Source organism: Siphateles boraxobius, unplaced genomic scaffold (assembly GCF_051911475.1).
Source record: "Siphateles boraxobius isolate OS27281-9 unplaced genomic scaffold, OSU_SipBor_1 102, whole genome shotgun sequence".
Classification (NCBI taxonomy): Eukaryota; Metazoa; Chordata; class Actinopteri; order Cypriniformes; family Leuciscidae; genus Siphateles; species Siphateles boraxobius.
Genome location: NW_027508703.1, coordinates 935,356 through 947,500, shown reverse-complemented (window position 1 = coordinate 947,500; position 12,145 = coordinate 935,356). Strand labels below are relative to the sequence as shown.

General features: G+C 41.5%; 1 protein-coding gene and 1 long non-coding RNA gene across 3 annotated transcripts in view; both read left to right on the top strand.

Moving 5' to 3' along the window:
* Positions 1 to 305, top strand: part of LOC143752941 (uncharacterized) — an 86,118-nt gene extending 85,813 nt beyond the window's left edge. The window contains exon 3 of the long non-coding RNA XR_013207432.1: positions 291 to 305. This is a non-coding gene — a long non-coding RNA (uncharacterized LOC143752941). The remainder of the gene's footprint in view (positions 1 to 290) is intronic.
* The window catches only part of cd44b (CD44 molecule (IN blood group) b), a 31,860-nt gene extending 28,639 nt beyond the window's left edge, over positions 1 to 3,221 (top strand). For both annotated transcript variants that reach the window (XM_077245588.1, XM_077245579.1), the window contains exon 8: positions 1 to 3,221. This exon is cut by the window's left edge and continues 3,388 nt beyond it. The gene's annotated coding sequence lies outside the window, so the exon portion shown is untranslated.
* Positions 3,222 to 12,145: the final 8,924 nt, after the last annotated feature.

Genomic DNA, 12,145 nt, shown 5'->3' with positions numbered 1-12,145 from the left:
CAGTGGATCTCAAGGGCCAGAGTCGCCCAGACCTGCCGGATAAAAGATTCACATCCCTGGAGCCTCTTCTTCAGGAAGACTGTGTCTGCTCGTCATATCTTGGAGTTTTATTGTGTCAGTGACTGTAGGTTAACTGTTTTTGCACATAGCACTGGTGCTACAGAGGCTGAAATATTTGTAGCACACACCACACAAAATAACATTTCTGTTACCATCTCTGAAAACAACCCAAAAAAAAGCCAGCACTGGTGTGTTTTGTACAAATTTTTTTGTTAAAAAAATAATCCCAGCATGGGATTTTGACACATATGACTTTCCAAATGAGCAACAGCAACTTAAAAACAGCAACTTTAAATTTTGAACTTTCATCATCAAGTTTTTATTAACTGAACGAGCTTTTCTCTTAACCTCTGTAATTGAACAAACTGCTTTCCCTAGTGAAAGATAAATATACTAAAATGTCTTATAGGATACTTAGCATAAAATAAATGTACTTCAAATACATTTAGATATTCATGTACTTAATATAAATACCCTGCAATTGTACTGTTGATATACCAAAAGGGTATGCTTAAAGTCTGCTAAATTGGAACAACTAATTTTGTACTAAATGCACTTTACCCAGAAATAGTGCTGAGGTCTAACTAAAGATATACACTTCAAATATCTTTCATTTAAAGACTGATATTATACAGAGATACTAACACATTTTAGCTGTATGGGTATGTATGGGTAGTTTTGTGTGTGTGTGTGTGTGTGTGTGTGTGTGTGTGTGTGTGTGTGTGTGTGTGTGTGTGTGTGTGTGTGTGTGTGTGTGTGTGTGTGTGTGTGTGTGTCACACTAAATCACATTACGCCGCTTTCTTCTAATACCGTATCTCCTCCACGTCCCCAGCTTCTTGCTCACTTTGCAGGTGCTTGTTCACTTTTGCTTGTTGTTGCTGTTGCTAGAGTCCTTCTATACTGTGTGTGTTTATTCTTTGATTGAAACGTTTGTCACATTGTGGTTGTAAATTGTATTGTTTTCATACTGTTCTATCTTCTTCAGTCGTCATGTTGTGTGTGAGGCTGGGAAGGAGCAGACATGGGCAGTATTTCAATTAAATGTATTTTAAATACGTATTTAATTACTTTAGTGTATTTTGTAATTTGTATTTTGCAGGTGTGGACAAATAAAATGTAGTTTGTAACAAAATATTTTGAGGGAGTGTATTTATATTTGAAATGTTTTTGAAGGATAGCCCCTTGAGATGTAACATCTCGTTTTCGAGGGGGTCCTATTTAGAGTATTTCAAATAATTAAATACTTAAGAAAAATCCCCATAGTAAATGATTTTTCCATATTTTCGGTCTGATGTTGGCAATGGCAATGTCCAGTTTTGAACTCTTAAAAACGGCATTAAGGTAAAGTGCTTTGTGAAAAATATACAGTCTACACACACACATATTGGACACTGAACGGCATTATAGAGAAAATAATTGTGCCTTATGAGATCAATGCACTGTGTTGTCATTCATAAAAGGACATCATAGGCCCTACCTATTATGAAACATTGCGTCTGTCGTAACTCCACTGAAATCTCCATGCTAAGCACACGTTCACAATATAACATCCATCTGCAGTTTTTACACGTTTTTAAACGTATTACATATGAGAAATATTGATTTTGATTTTGTATAAAATAATCATTAATATTTTTCAATGTTTTTCAGTAATTGCGCACGCAGCGTGATTCTACTATGGAAAAGGCATACGCGGTCAGGGCAGTTAGAGTCTCGTGTGTAAAACAAACCCACACATATTATGATTAAAATGGAATTTTGATTTTATGACAAATTCTCGGTCTGTTATTTTTACACAAAAATCACTGCAAAAGATGCTTTCCAACAGGTTTTATCATAGTTTTTGTCCAACTCCATTGACTTGTATTGGATGTTCTGTGAGGTACGGTATTACTCCGCCGCCGGAAATGGAAATGGGGTTGTTTGTATTCTTTCTGTAGTTATGCAGTCGCGGTATCGTAGGCTACGCTATCCAAACATTAGCAAAGGTGCATTATCGCCACCAACTGGGCTGGAGTGTCTATTATTCAAGCTCTCAACGGAAGAATGTCCGGTTGTGAGGCGTTTGGAAAAATAGGTCCACAGTTTTACAACGAATGGTAAAACACCTGTTGGAAAGCATCTTTTGCAGCGATTTTTGCGTGAGCATATCAGTGAACACCCCAGACCACTCGGTGAGTTTCACGTCTTTGTAGACTAAAGTTTAATGCGTTTTATGAATGATTGTTCCAGTGCCCCTATGAAACCATTGTATAGGTGGGGGGTGCTAACACAGAAACCGAAAATTCTCGGGACAGCAGCATGTGTCCAAATTTCAATCTTAACCGTTCTATTTCATCAGAAACAATCTTAAAACAGGGCTTTAAGTGTAAAATACAGAACTTGTCCTTTAAGGCACGAGTAGAGTAACGGTGATAATAGGGCTACGTAGCTTACATCAAACACGTTTTGCTATTAAGGGCAGCCTACCACACCATTGATGTGAACTTAGCTATACAAAATAGTTTTTGATGTATTTGTACCCACCTCTGGGAAGGAGGGAGCAGGTGTAGTCCAGTCATTTTATGAAAAAAGGTTGAACAAATTGCAACAGAATAAAGGCTGGAACAGCCTTTATTAATTATTATTGCAGAGATGGGGTTTGGGGCCTAAACAAATTAATAGGTGTCTGAATAGGCTATTTTTGGGTCTTTTTCGAAACTTTACCCTAATGGGATTCTTCTGGGCCTTTTTTCCTTACTCAGGACATATTGAGGATACAAAATCAGTTGAGTTTGCTTCTGTTGCAATTTGTTCTAGGTTGACCCCCATTTTGGCTTAAAATGACTGGACTAGTAAGTAAGTGGCGTGACATACATTGCGCACCACATAGGAAATCCTGTTTGTATTAATCATACTAGGTTTAGGAGAGAGTGCCACACCCTGTAGTTCTGTTATCTGGTTAGTCAGCGTAGTTTAGTTTGGCCGTCTTGACACTGAAGACTTTTATTTTCTACATTTTTCTTTTGGTAGTTAGCTTAGCTGATTAAACCTAGTTAGCTTTGTTTTGTTTTATTTATTTATTTGATTTGGCATCTCTTGAGCTTATTTTTGTAAATATTGTGTAAATATTATTTTCTTTTCACTTTTGGCACTGTAGAATAAACAAATTTGAGTGGAGTTTTGACTTGAGTCCTTTTCTTTTATCGCCCTGACCTTCATATTGAGTTAAATACACATCTTTATTTAATGTTATACTCCCATTTTCTAGAAGTCTAAGGGACGTAACAAATGCACAAATCCTTTTGAAATAGGAGACACTTCATTTGATCCTTTGAAACATTTTACCAGTTTGAATTTGTGTTTTTTATGTAAAACTTTGGATGACATTGACTACATAACTAACTACAACAAATTTACAATAAATTATATTCTCTAATCTCATATCGTTATGCATTCACATCATTAATATTGTCACAAATCTGGTCCATGCACTTCCGGTCAATCACCACCAGAGGTCACCAAATCACAGCATGGACTCTTGCACTTCACTACAATACCCATCATTCATTGCATTGACGACTCACACAGCTGATTCCACTAATCACGCTCACACCTGAGAACTATCACACAATATCTCACACTCTTTATAAGCCTTGGACTTTCTCTCCCTGATGCCGAGTATTGTATTGCGTTTAGCGCTCCCCTAGTGTTAGCTACTCTACTGAGCCCATCCAGTGTTCTTTGCCTTGCCTGTTTTCCTGTGTTCTGATTCTAGCCTGTGTTTCCTGGATTTACCCCTAGCCTAGCCCTTTGGACTCTGTTAGCGCCTCGTTTTTTGCTGCCTTGCCCCTGTTGGATGTTGTTTGCTGATTGTCGACCCACGCTTGCCCTAAGGATCACTCTGTGTCACTCAAATCGCCACCCCCCCCCCCCCCCCCCCACACTCTAAACAGTTAAATAATCTGCATGTATTTTTTACTTTTGGCTTAGACCACAGCCTTACCTCCCGAAGAACTAAAGAGCAACGACAACATTTTCCAAATATAAACAAATAAATTTGCCTAATAATATAAATAAAATTTATATAAACAAAAATATAAAAAATATACATAAACATTTTAAAAGTAAATTAACTATTAGGCCAAAATTCTTATAACTGAACTTTTGCGCAGAGTGCACGTGAATTACAATTTAAATTGGCTTATGTTGTCAAACTAAAAAAGAAAAAAAAAATAATTGCTTTCCTTATCTACAGTTCTTTTTTTATATTTTATTTACATTTTCAAATAAACAAACAAACAAACAAACAGGGCTCAGATGCCGCTATTGCCTGTTGTTAACCGTCATATTTAGTACAGCGGTAGGAGGAAAGGTTGTTAATACAGGAACAAAATTAGTTTACTGTAATTTAGCTTTTTCAAAATGAGTTAATAATGGGTTCCAAGAATGGAAAAATGTGTCCATTTGACTAGTGCAGAGTTTTTCCATTTGTATTATGGATAGCATATCAATGACCCATACCTGAAAGGAAGGAGGAGTGGGAGACTTCCATTCCTTCAATATCAATCTACAGTTCTTTTGAGTTCACCTTCAAGAACACAAGTTTGAACAAAGTCTGAGGCTTCAGATTCATGCGGTGGTTTCATGACAGCAGGCCAGCAGCAGAGAAAACGTCCTGGTTGCGTATGCAACCCACCGTTCCCTGAAGGAGGGAACGGAGGACGTAGTTGACGTCGACTGAAATTGGGAACGCGTCGGAGAGCCTATCATCTTCGAGTACTATTGAACGAGCCAATGGAAATGGCGTGCGTGATTTGCATCACACACTGCGCCACCGCAGCGCGGGTATGAATATGGAAGTGGATGCACGCACTAGTTGCTTTTCGCTGAGGAGCCGAGCATAACCTGGGTCAGCGGTGGTCCAGCGGTAGTGGCAAGGGGACTACGTCCTCCATTCCCTCCTTCAGTCGATAACGTCGGACGTAGTCGACGTCGACTGAAATGGGGATAACCTTTGAAAACGCCACTAAAGCTGCCACCTTCCAGTGCCTAGACAAAAGCCTCCTGATGCCCCTGCAATTTTAAGGCGGGGAAGGACAGGGCTTAGGCCAGGGAAGTCACTGCTGTTCCTACATGACCACTGGGAAAGCGTGGTTCCAACCCAGAGGGAGGTAACGTGGAAAATACACATATGAACTTGGCGGAGACCGGGCAGTATAACATATGGAATGTCATTGGGGTGGCTCCAGCCTAAGACGGGGGTAGACTCACCGGACAGTGACGGCAGAGAGATTCTGCAGAGGGAAGACACGGGCTCGCCATAGGGAGTCGTATCGTGGAAGAATACACATATGGGATCACCGTTGGGACAGCAACATATGGACCCAGCCTAACACAGATTCCACACTGCTTACGAGTGGTAAGCCTGACACCAGACGTTCCACACATCCGGCGTCGGAGGGTTATGGAGGAACTCAACAGGGTTCGGCTTAAGAGGACTCAACTGGAGTAGAAAGCGCACGTATACAGGTCCATAGGAGGGGAATGGCGCAGCAAGCCGACACTTGAACCGGGCTCACGGTGAAACTGGCTTCATAAGAAGGGAGCCCACAGGAAGCAGCGGTTCAATAGGTGTCGCTCAGCCCCCAACTCTAAATCTGTCAGCAAAGCACTCTGTGAACGCCCAGGCAGAGCAAAAACACTCATCATAGAGGAGCTCGACACCTAAGAGGACAAGAGCATCTCGGAATTTTTTACCGAAAATAAGGCAACCATATCAGTGGGCTACTTTGCTTGGAAACAGCCTTCCCTCTCTGCTGATTCCTAACAGATAAGAGCTGGTCTGAGGTCTAAGGCTGCGTTCTGTGCACGTCTATTACTGCTATGAAGCAGATGGACAGAGAAGCCAGGGCTGGTTCTGCCTCCTCCAGGGACCGCTTGCAGGCTCACCACCTGACCCATTACAGGAGAGGTAGGAACCTTGGGCACAATCCAGGCCTGGGTGTCGGTTCATGAGAGTTATCCGGCCCGAACTCCAGGCACAATACGTTGACCGAAAGCGAGCAAGTCCCTACCCTCTAGTAGAGACCATGCGAGCAGGAGAACTGATATAACAGATTTTTAACTCACTGCCTGCAGTGGCTCAGGGGCAGTCTCTGCAGTGCAGTTGCACCAGAGATAAGGCCAAAGAGAATAAAGAGGGACGCAAGGTTTTACATTTCCTTGCTCCTCAGGAACCTGACGATCAGGACGTGCTTCTCCATACTTCTGCATCACGAAGAGCTTCGTTTAAACACAGAGGCAACATCATTTTGAGGGTGGAGGAAAACAGCCTACTCCAACGCATCTTGCAGGAAAGAGAGCACTGAAAATGATCTAAAGCTTTCAGGATTTCCTCTGGAGACAAGACGCACTCAACGACTAGGTTCCACTTCTAAAGGTGTAAGCATGCTACCCATTTCCAGGTGGTGCCCGCAGAAGTGATGGTAACTATCACATGTCCCTGTGATAGCCACCTGAACCTCCGCGTTCAGACGTAAGACCGCCCGGAATCTCCAGGGGTAGAACGCGGGTGCCATCGTGCCCCGTCCCTGAAAAAGTGTTCAGGGGAAGTCAGGAAGGCTGTCGATGGGAAGCAGGTCTGGTTGGGCCAATAAGGGGCAACCATTGAGACTTGTTCCCTCCTGACTTGGCACCGAGGTGCAAACGACGGGCGCAAAAGACAGGAGCACTGCTCAACACGACATGTGAAGATCACTGCGCTACAGGAGCATTTCTGCTCAGCACTTTAGTGTGATAAGTTCACTGAGCAACAGGAGCATTTCTGCTCAACACCTGAGTGTGATAACCTCACTGAGCTACAGGAGCATTTCTGCTCAATTCTTGAGTGTGAAGAACCTCACTGAGCACAGGAGCATTTCTGCTCAACACGAGTATGAAAGAATTCACTGGGCTTCAGGAGCATTTCTGCTCAACACCTGAGTGTGATGAATTTACTGGGCCACAGGAGTTTTGCTGCTCAACACTTAAGTGCGATGAACTTCACTGAGTTTCAGGAGCATTTCTGCTCAACATGAAGTGTGATTAAATTCACTGACTTGAGCATGCGCAAGGCGACATCCAGAGTTGCAGTCGCTTTTAGGAGGCTCACTGGGGAAACGCATTTCTGCGGGCCCCTGGGGCAGCTGGGAGCCAGTGTCTGTCCAAGGGTTGTCCAAGCAGCAGCTGAAGCTGCAGACCAAACCTGGGCCAGGATGGTCACGACCCACCACTTAATAGCATGAAGAATGAGTTTACAACTAGTCCTCATCCGCTGGAGGCGGCTAATCAAGTACTTCGCCAGAAGACAAGATATACGTGCACAACTCAGGAGCATTGCTCAACACAAGGTGTGATGGATATCACTGGAGTCCAGGAGCACGACTGCTCAACACCATGTGTGATATTTATCACTGACTTGAGAACGAAGCCGAGCCTGAAGTGGGGCAGCAAAGTGGAGAGTGTGGTGTTAGTGTGCTGTGCAACACTTACCTGTCTCCACTAGCGGCAGGGGGCACGTGAGAAGGCGGAGACCGGGTCCTCGAACGCACCATGCTGCCTGCTGGCGACCAAGGGAGAGCTGAGGGGTGTAAGGCTATACAGGGTCACACTCGCCAACTGGTCCTCTTGGGACCCAGGAACAGAGAAATTTGCTCTTTTTCTGAAAATGTGGGTACCGATGTACCCTTTTTACAGGAGTCAGTGACGGAACAGACACACACACATCAAAAAACTCCAGCCAGCCGTCCAACCGGCCAGAGGGAGTGGATCGGTTAGCACTCCAAGAGCAAGTTCTCCATCCCTGAGGGGCTCGTCCAAGTTCAGCGTTTTCGCTGTCGCTTACCACCTGGCTTGGCAGCACCTGGAGCGGGCTGGGCGCCCCTTTCTAAGTTGGAAGAAAGCTCGTCTAACATTTTTAGGCTAGAACATTTAATATATAGCCCATCGTAATTATTATTATTGATGCAGTCAAAAACTCTACAACGACTTTGCAACCAGGCCAGAAGCTTTGGCTCAGTTTGGCTAGCTTACGTTATCTGAAGCTAAGGGAAATGTGAGTGGGTATGGGAAGGAATGAAGATGTATTTCTTCATTTTATTTGAAATGATATATAATACTGTATTTATATTCTTTCTAGTTACATTAAGGCTACATATATTAAAGCAGGGTGCTCTGGGTAATATTTTATATCATATTATAAATCATTATATCATTTCGACTAGACTCATTCAAAATGCAAAAAGATTTGTTTTTCCAAACTGTTTGAAGCAATTTGTTATATTTTTGTGAATTTTGAAATATAACATTAAAGAGTATATTTGATGTGATGAATTGCTCTGTCATTTATCAGATTTACCAATTGTTATAATTTCAATCTGTGCTGGTTAATTATTAACTATGGGTAAAATTGGGGAGTGGGGATGGGCGGGAGCGGGGCTCCATTTCTCCAAGCTTTTTTTATAAAACTTGAGAACCCAGTCATCCATTCTGTCTTGAAATGGGGATCTAATACTGATGCTAAAATTAGATGTTTATCAGTATAGTATATTCCATAGCGAATTGACATGTTGTTTGCCAATGTTTCTGCAAAAGCAGGAATGCCTATTGGAAATGAAAGCGTAAGCGTAAGTTCTACCAGAAAGACTCCATTGCACGTCACTAATTTATAATTCCACACTACTAATCACAGCTCAACATTGAATATAAAAGACTGATCCTACCGTTCCATGTTGTTGCCCGCAGGTGTCGTAGCCATGTTTTCGATGCCAATTACGCTTCCATTCAGTTCGCAGAAACAGCGCGGCGTTCACTTACTCGCGTTTCGATACCAAACATAACAACACAAGTCACATCGTCGATTTTGATCTCAGCAACTTTCGCGATGCGCGAGTGCGACACACTTGTGTAAGAAACAACCGTGTGGTAGCTTTTAATCTCATGAGAGTCGATCTCCACTCAGCGTTTTTTCAAAAAGTTCCCCTTTTACTATGATTAAACTTCATTCAGGTAAGTATATTAACTTGCTACTCTACTGTTCCCTTCAAGCGGTGAAGTTCAAATGTGGTGATGTGGTAGCTTTAAAATAACTGCCGAGACTGCAGTCTGCAACGCAACATACTGCAACGCTTTAAACAGTAAACAGTGGGCCCATTGAAATGGTAAGTGTATGCAAAGATTCACGTAACTGAATCGTCGATCCCACGCACTCACAGCCAGTTGCAAAATACTATCAACTGGGTTGATGAATAGAATTAAATAAAGCTTAAGAGTAACTTTGTTATTAAATCACAGTATATGCCATATATTACAGCTTGCGCTCCTCATCTGCTCACTCACCATTGTGAGAGACGAGACGAATTGCCTTCAATCTTAAAGGAGCAGTACCTATTAAGGCTAACTTATTCAACCCGTTTTACGCCTTTCTCTGAATTTGTTATTGTTTCGGTAATGCATTTATGGAGATGTTTTTTCAATAACTTCCCGAGCACCGGAAAGATCTCGACTTATACCTAGATGATTGCAGACTTCAACTAATAAAAGGGGGCACACTATTTGATCTCAGCTCGTTTTCTGTAAATATAACTATCTCTTATTCAATCATAAATCAACAGCAATTAATAGTTCAAATATATTTATAAAAAAAAAAAAAAAATGTTTTCAATGCTTGAAGTTCGTGCGTCGTAACTTTGCAGATGTTGTTTGTGCTTTAACAGCAACATTTTAGAAAGTGAAATCCATTTAACCCCCTTTATTACTTCCCATCCTAAATGTTCTTTTCTCTTCCTATATACATATTCAGATTGTAGCCATGTTTTAACAGCGTGCATGATCATGCATCCAAGAAAAAGCGTTTTCTAACCGTGTTTTACAGGTTTATGCGATCAGGGGAATTCGCATCCGTTTCAAAACATTTTAATTTGGCTTGTGGGTTGTCTATTTCCGATTTACGTCTTTCTCCCACCTTTTAAATGTATTTAAGTTTTCGAAAACAGATTCTTCTGGAGTCTCTGGCGTTATTACTATATCTAAAGTCTATAATTCCTATTGCCCTTATACCTCTATGGTCATATCTCAAAGCATGACCACACTTCAAACTCCCCTTTTTTCATATAACCGAACGGACTTCCAATGGCAAAGCACTGGTTTTGAACCCATGTAGTTCCTCCTTAATTCTCCGGTCCTTCTCCACACATATACACTGGGCATTCCTTTCGTTCGGAGCCACAGCAACAGTAGCCGAATGCGGCGTTCCCGACTCCCCTATCCAAATGCTCGGCATATGGTCGTCCACAGCATACAAGACCTACATCAGATCCGACACGTATGTTCTACTAAATGCTCAACAAGCCCTCTCAACCGACATTCGAGGTAAAATTTTTCGCTAGCTACTGGTGGTGGTTAACAATCTATACATCTATCATACGTCTGCTTTTCGCTGCTAATCTGTTTAGTTACACGCAGTCAATCGCGGCTTTCTTTATTTCGTTCTTTACCATCAACTCATCCCATAATTGTTTAATGAAGAATAGCTTTGAAAATACCATAATAACAACCCTCCAAGGTTATTCGTATCCTTGCTTGCTATGTCTATCGTGACTTTCGTTTCTGATTGCTGCAATATTTTTAAGCCTATCACAGCTTCTGAAATTCTACGATTACTGCCATTTTATGACCAATCTTGGGCTATTTCATTAATTTTATCGAAGCTTTCGACTTGATTTCGTTCTCGACGCATGAATTCTGCCTATTGAGGCATGACTTGTGTGAGCTTTCACGATTGTAATCCAAAGCCAAATAATTCATGGCCGATCGCGGGCTTCGTTCATAAATGCATATCGTAGCTTTCCTGGTTGAATCATCTTAACGTTTTATCTCAGCCTATCGCAGCTCCTCGGAAAAGTCTCCCTGGCTTCAGCCTTTATCCTAATAAATATTAGGTCAATCATGGACCTATTTTACGGATACTGGTATCGTTTCATGGCTAAACGTATCCTATTACATTAATGCTATCGAAGCTTTCGACTAATCTCAGTTCTGATGCATGAACTCAGCCAATCGAGGCATCAGCCTATCTATGCTTCACTATTAAACAAGCTTTCATGATTGTGCTCTAAGCCAAATAGGTCGATCGCGGCCTTTGTTCATAAACGCATATCGTAGCTTTCCTGATTGTAACCATCCAATGTCATATCTCTGCCTATCGTGGCTCCTCCCAAAAGTTCAGCTTTTTATCATTATATAAGTACAATATACATATAAGGTCAATCACGGACCTATTTTACGATCACTGGTAATGTTTCATTGCTAAACGAAGCCTATTACATTAATGCTATCGAAGCCTTCGACTAATCTCAGTTCTGATGCTAACTCGGCCATATCGAGGCATCGGCCTATCGAGGCATCGGCCTATCGAGGCATCGCTATCGAACAAAGGGTGGGGAATCACAAAGCGTGGTTGTCCTCGAGGATAGATATCCAATTTGCAAAAAATGTGGACGCAAAGTGGCTGCAAAAAGAGGATTTAGGCAGATAAAGGTATGTCCCGATTTACGTGATGCAAAGGGAATCCCGGAATCCAGTCATGAAAATGGAATTCACTTAATGCAGATGTCACGTAAAACATGTAAAATAATGGATGGATGAATACATGGAAAGTAGAACTGTGCAATAAATCCAATCGCGACATGGTCTGTGAATATTTAAGCTAAGCACAAAAATACTGCAAGTAAATATATAACCCTATTGTTCTGCTGAGCTGCGTTTGTCTACTACATACTCAAGTACTCGTGACGTTCATGTGTTTTCAGCGTCTCACAAACAATTTGAGGATATGAATACATGAACATTTCCAGAGCTGCTCTGAGAGAACGCCTAATGAGCATTTTCATAATTTTATTTGAGAAAATCCATTGTCAAATGCACTTTTTACAGGTCTTCACAACCCGTCAAAATAAAAGTTCGGTTTTATTAGGAGAAATTATGACAGAAATATATTACTATTGTAGGCATACAGTAGAACGTAGCCTACTTCTCAAAATAATAATAATAATAACAACAATAAT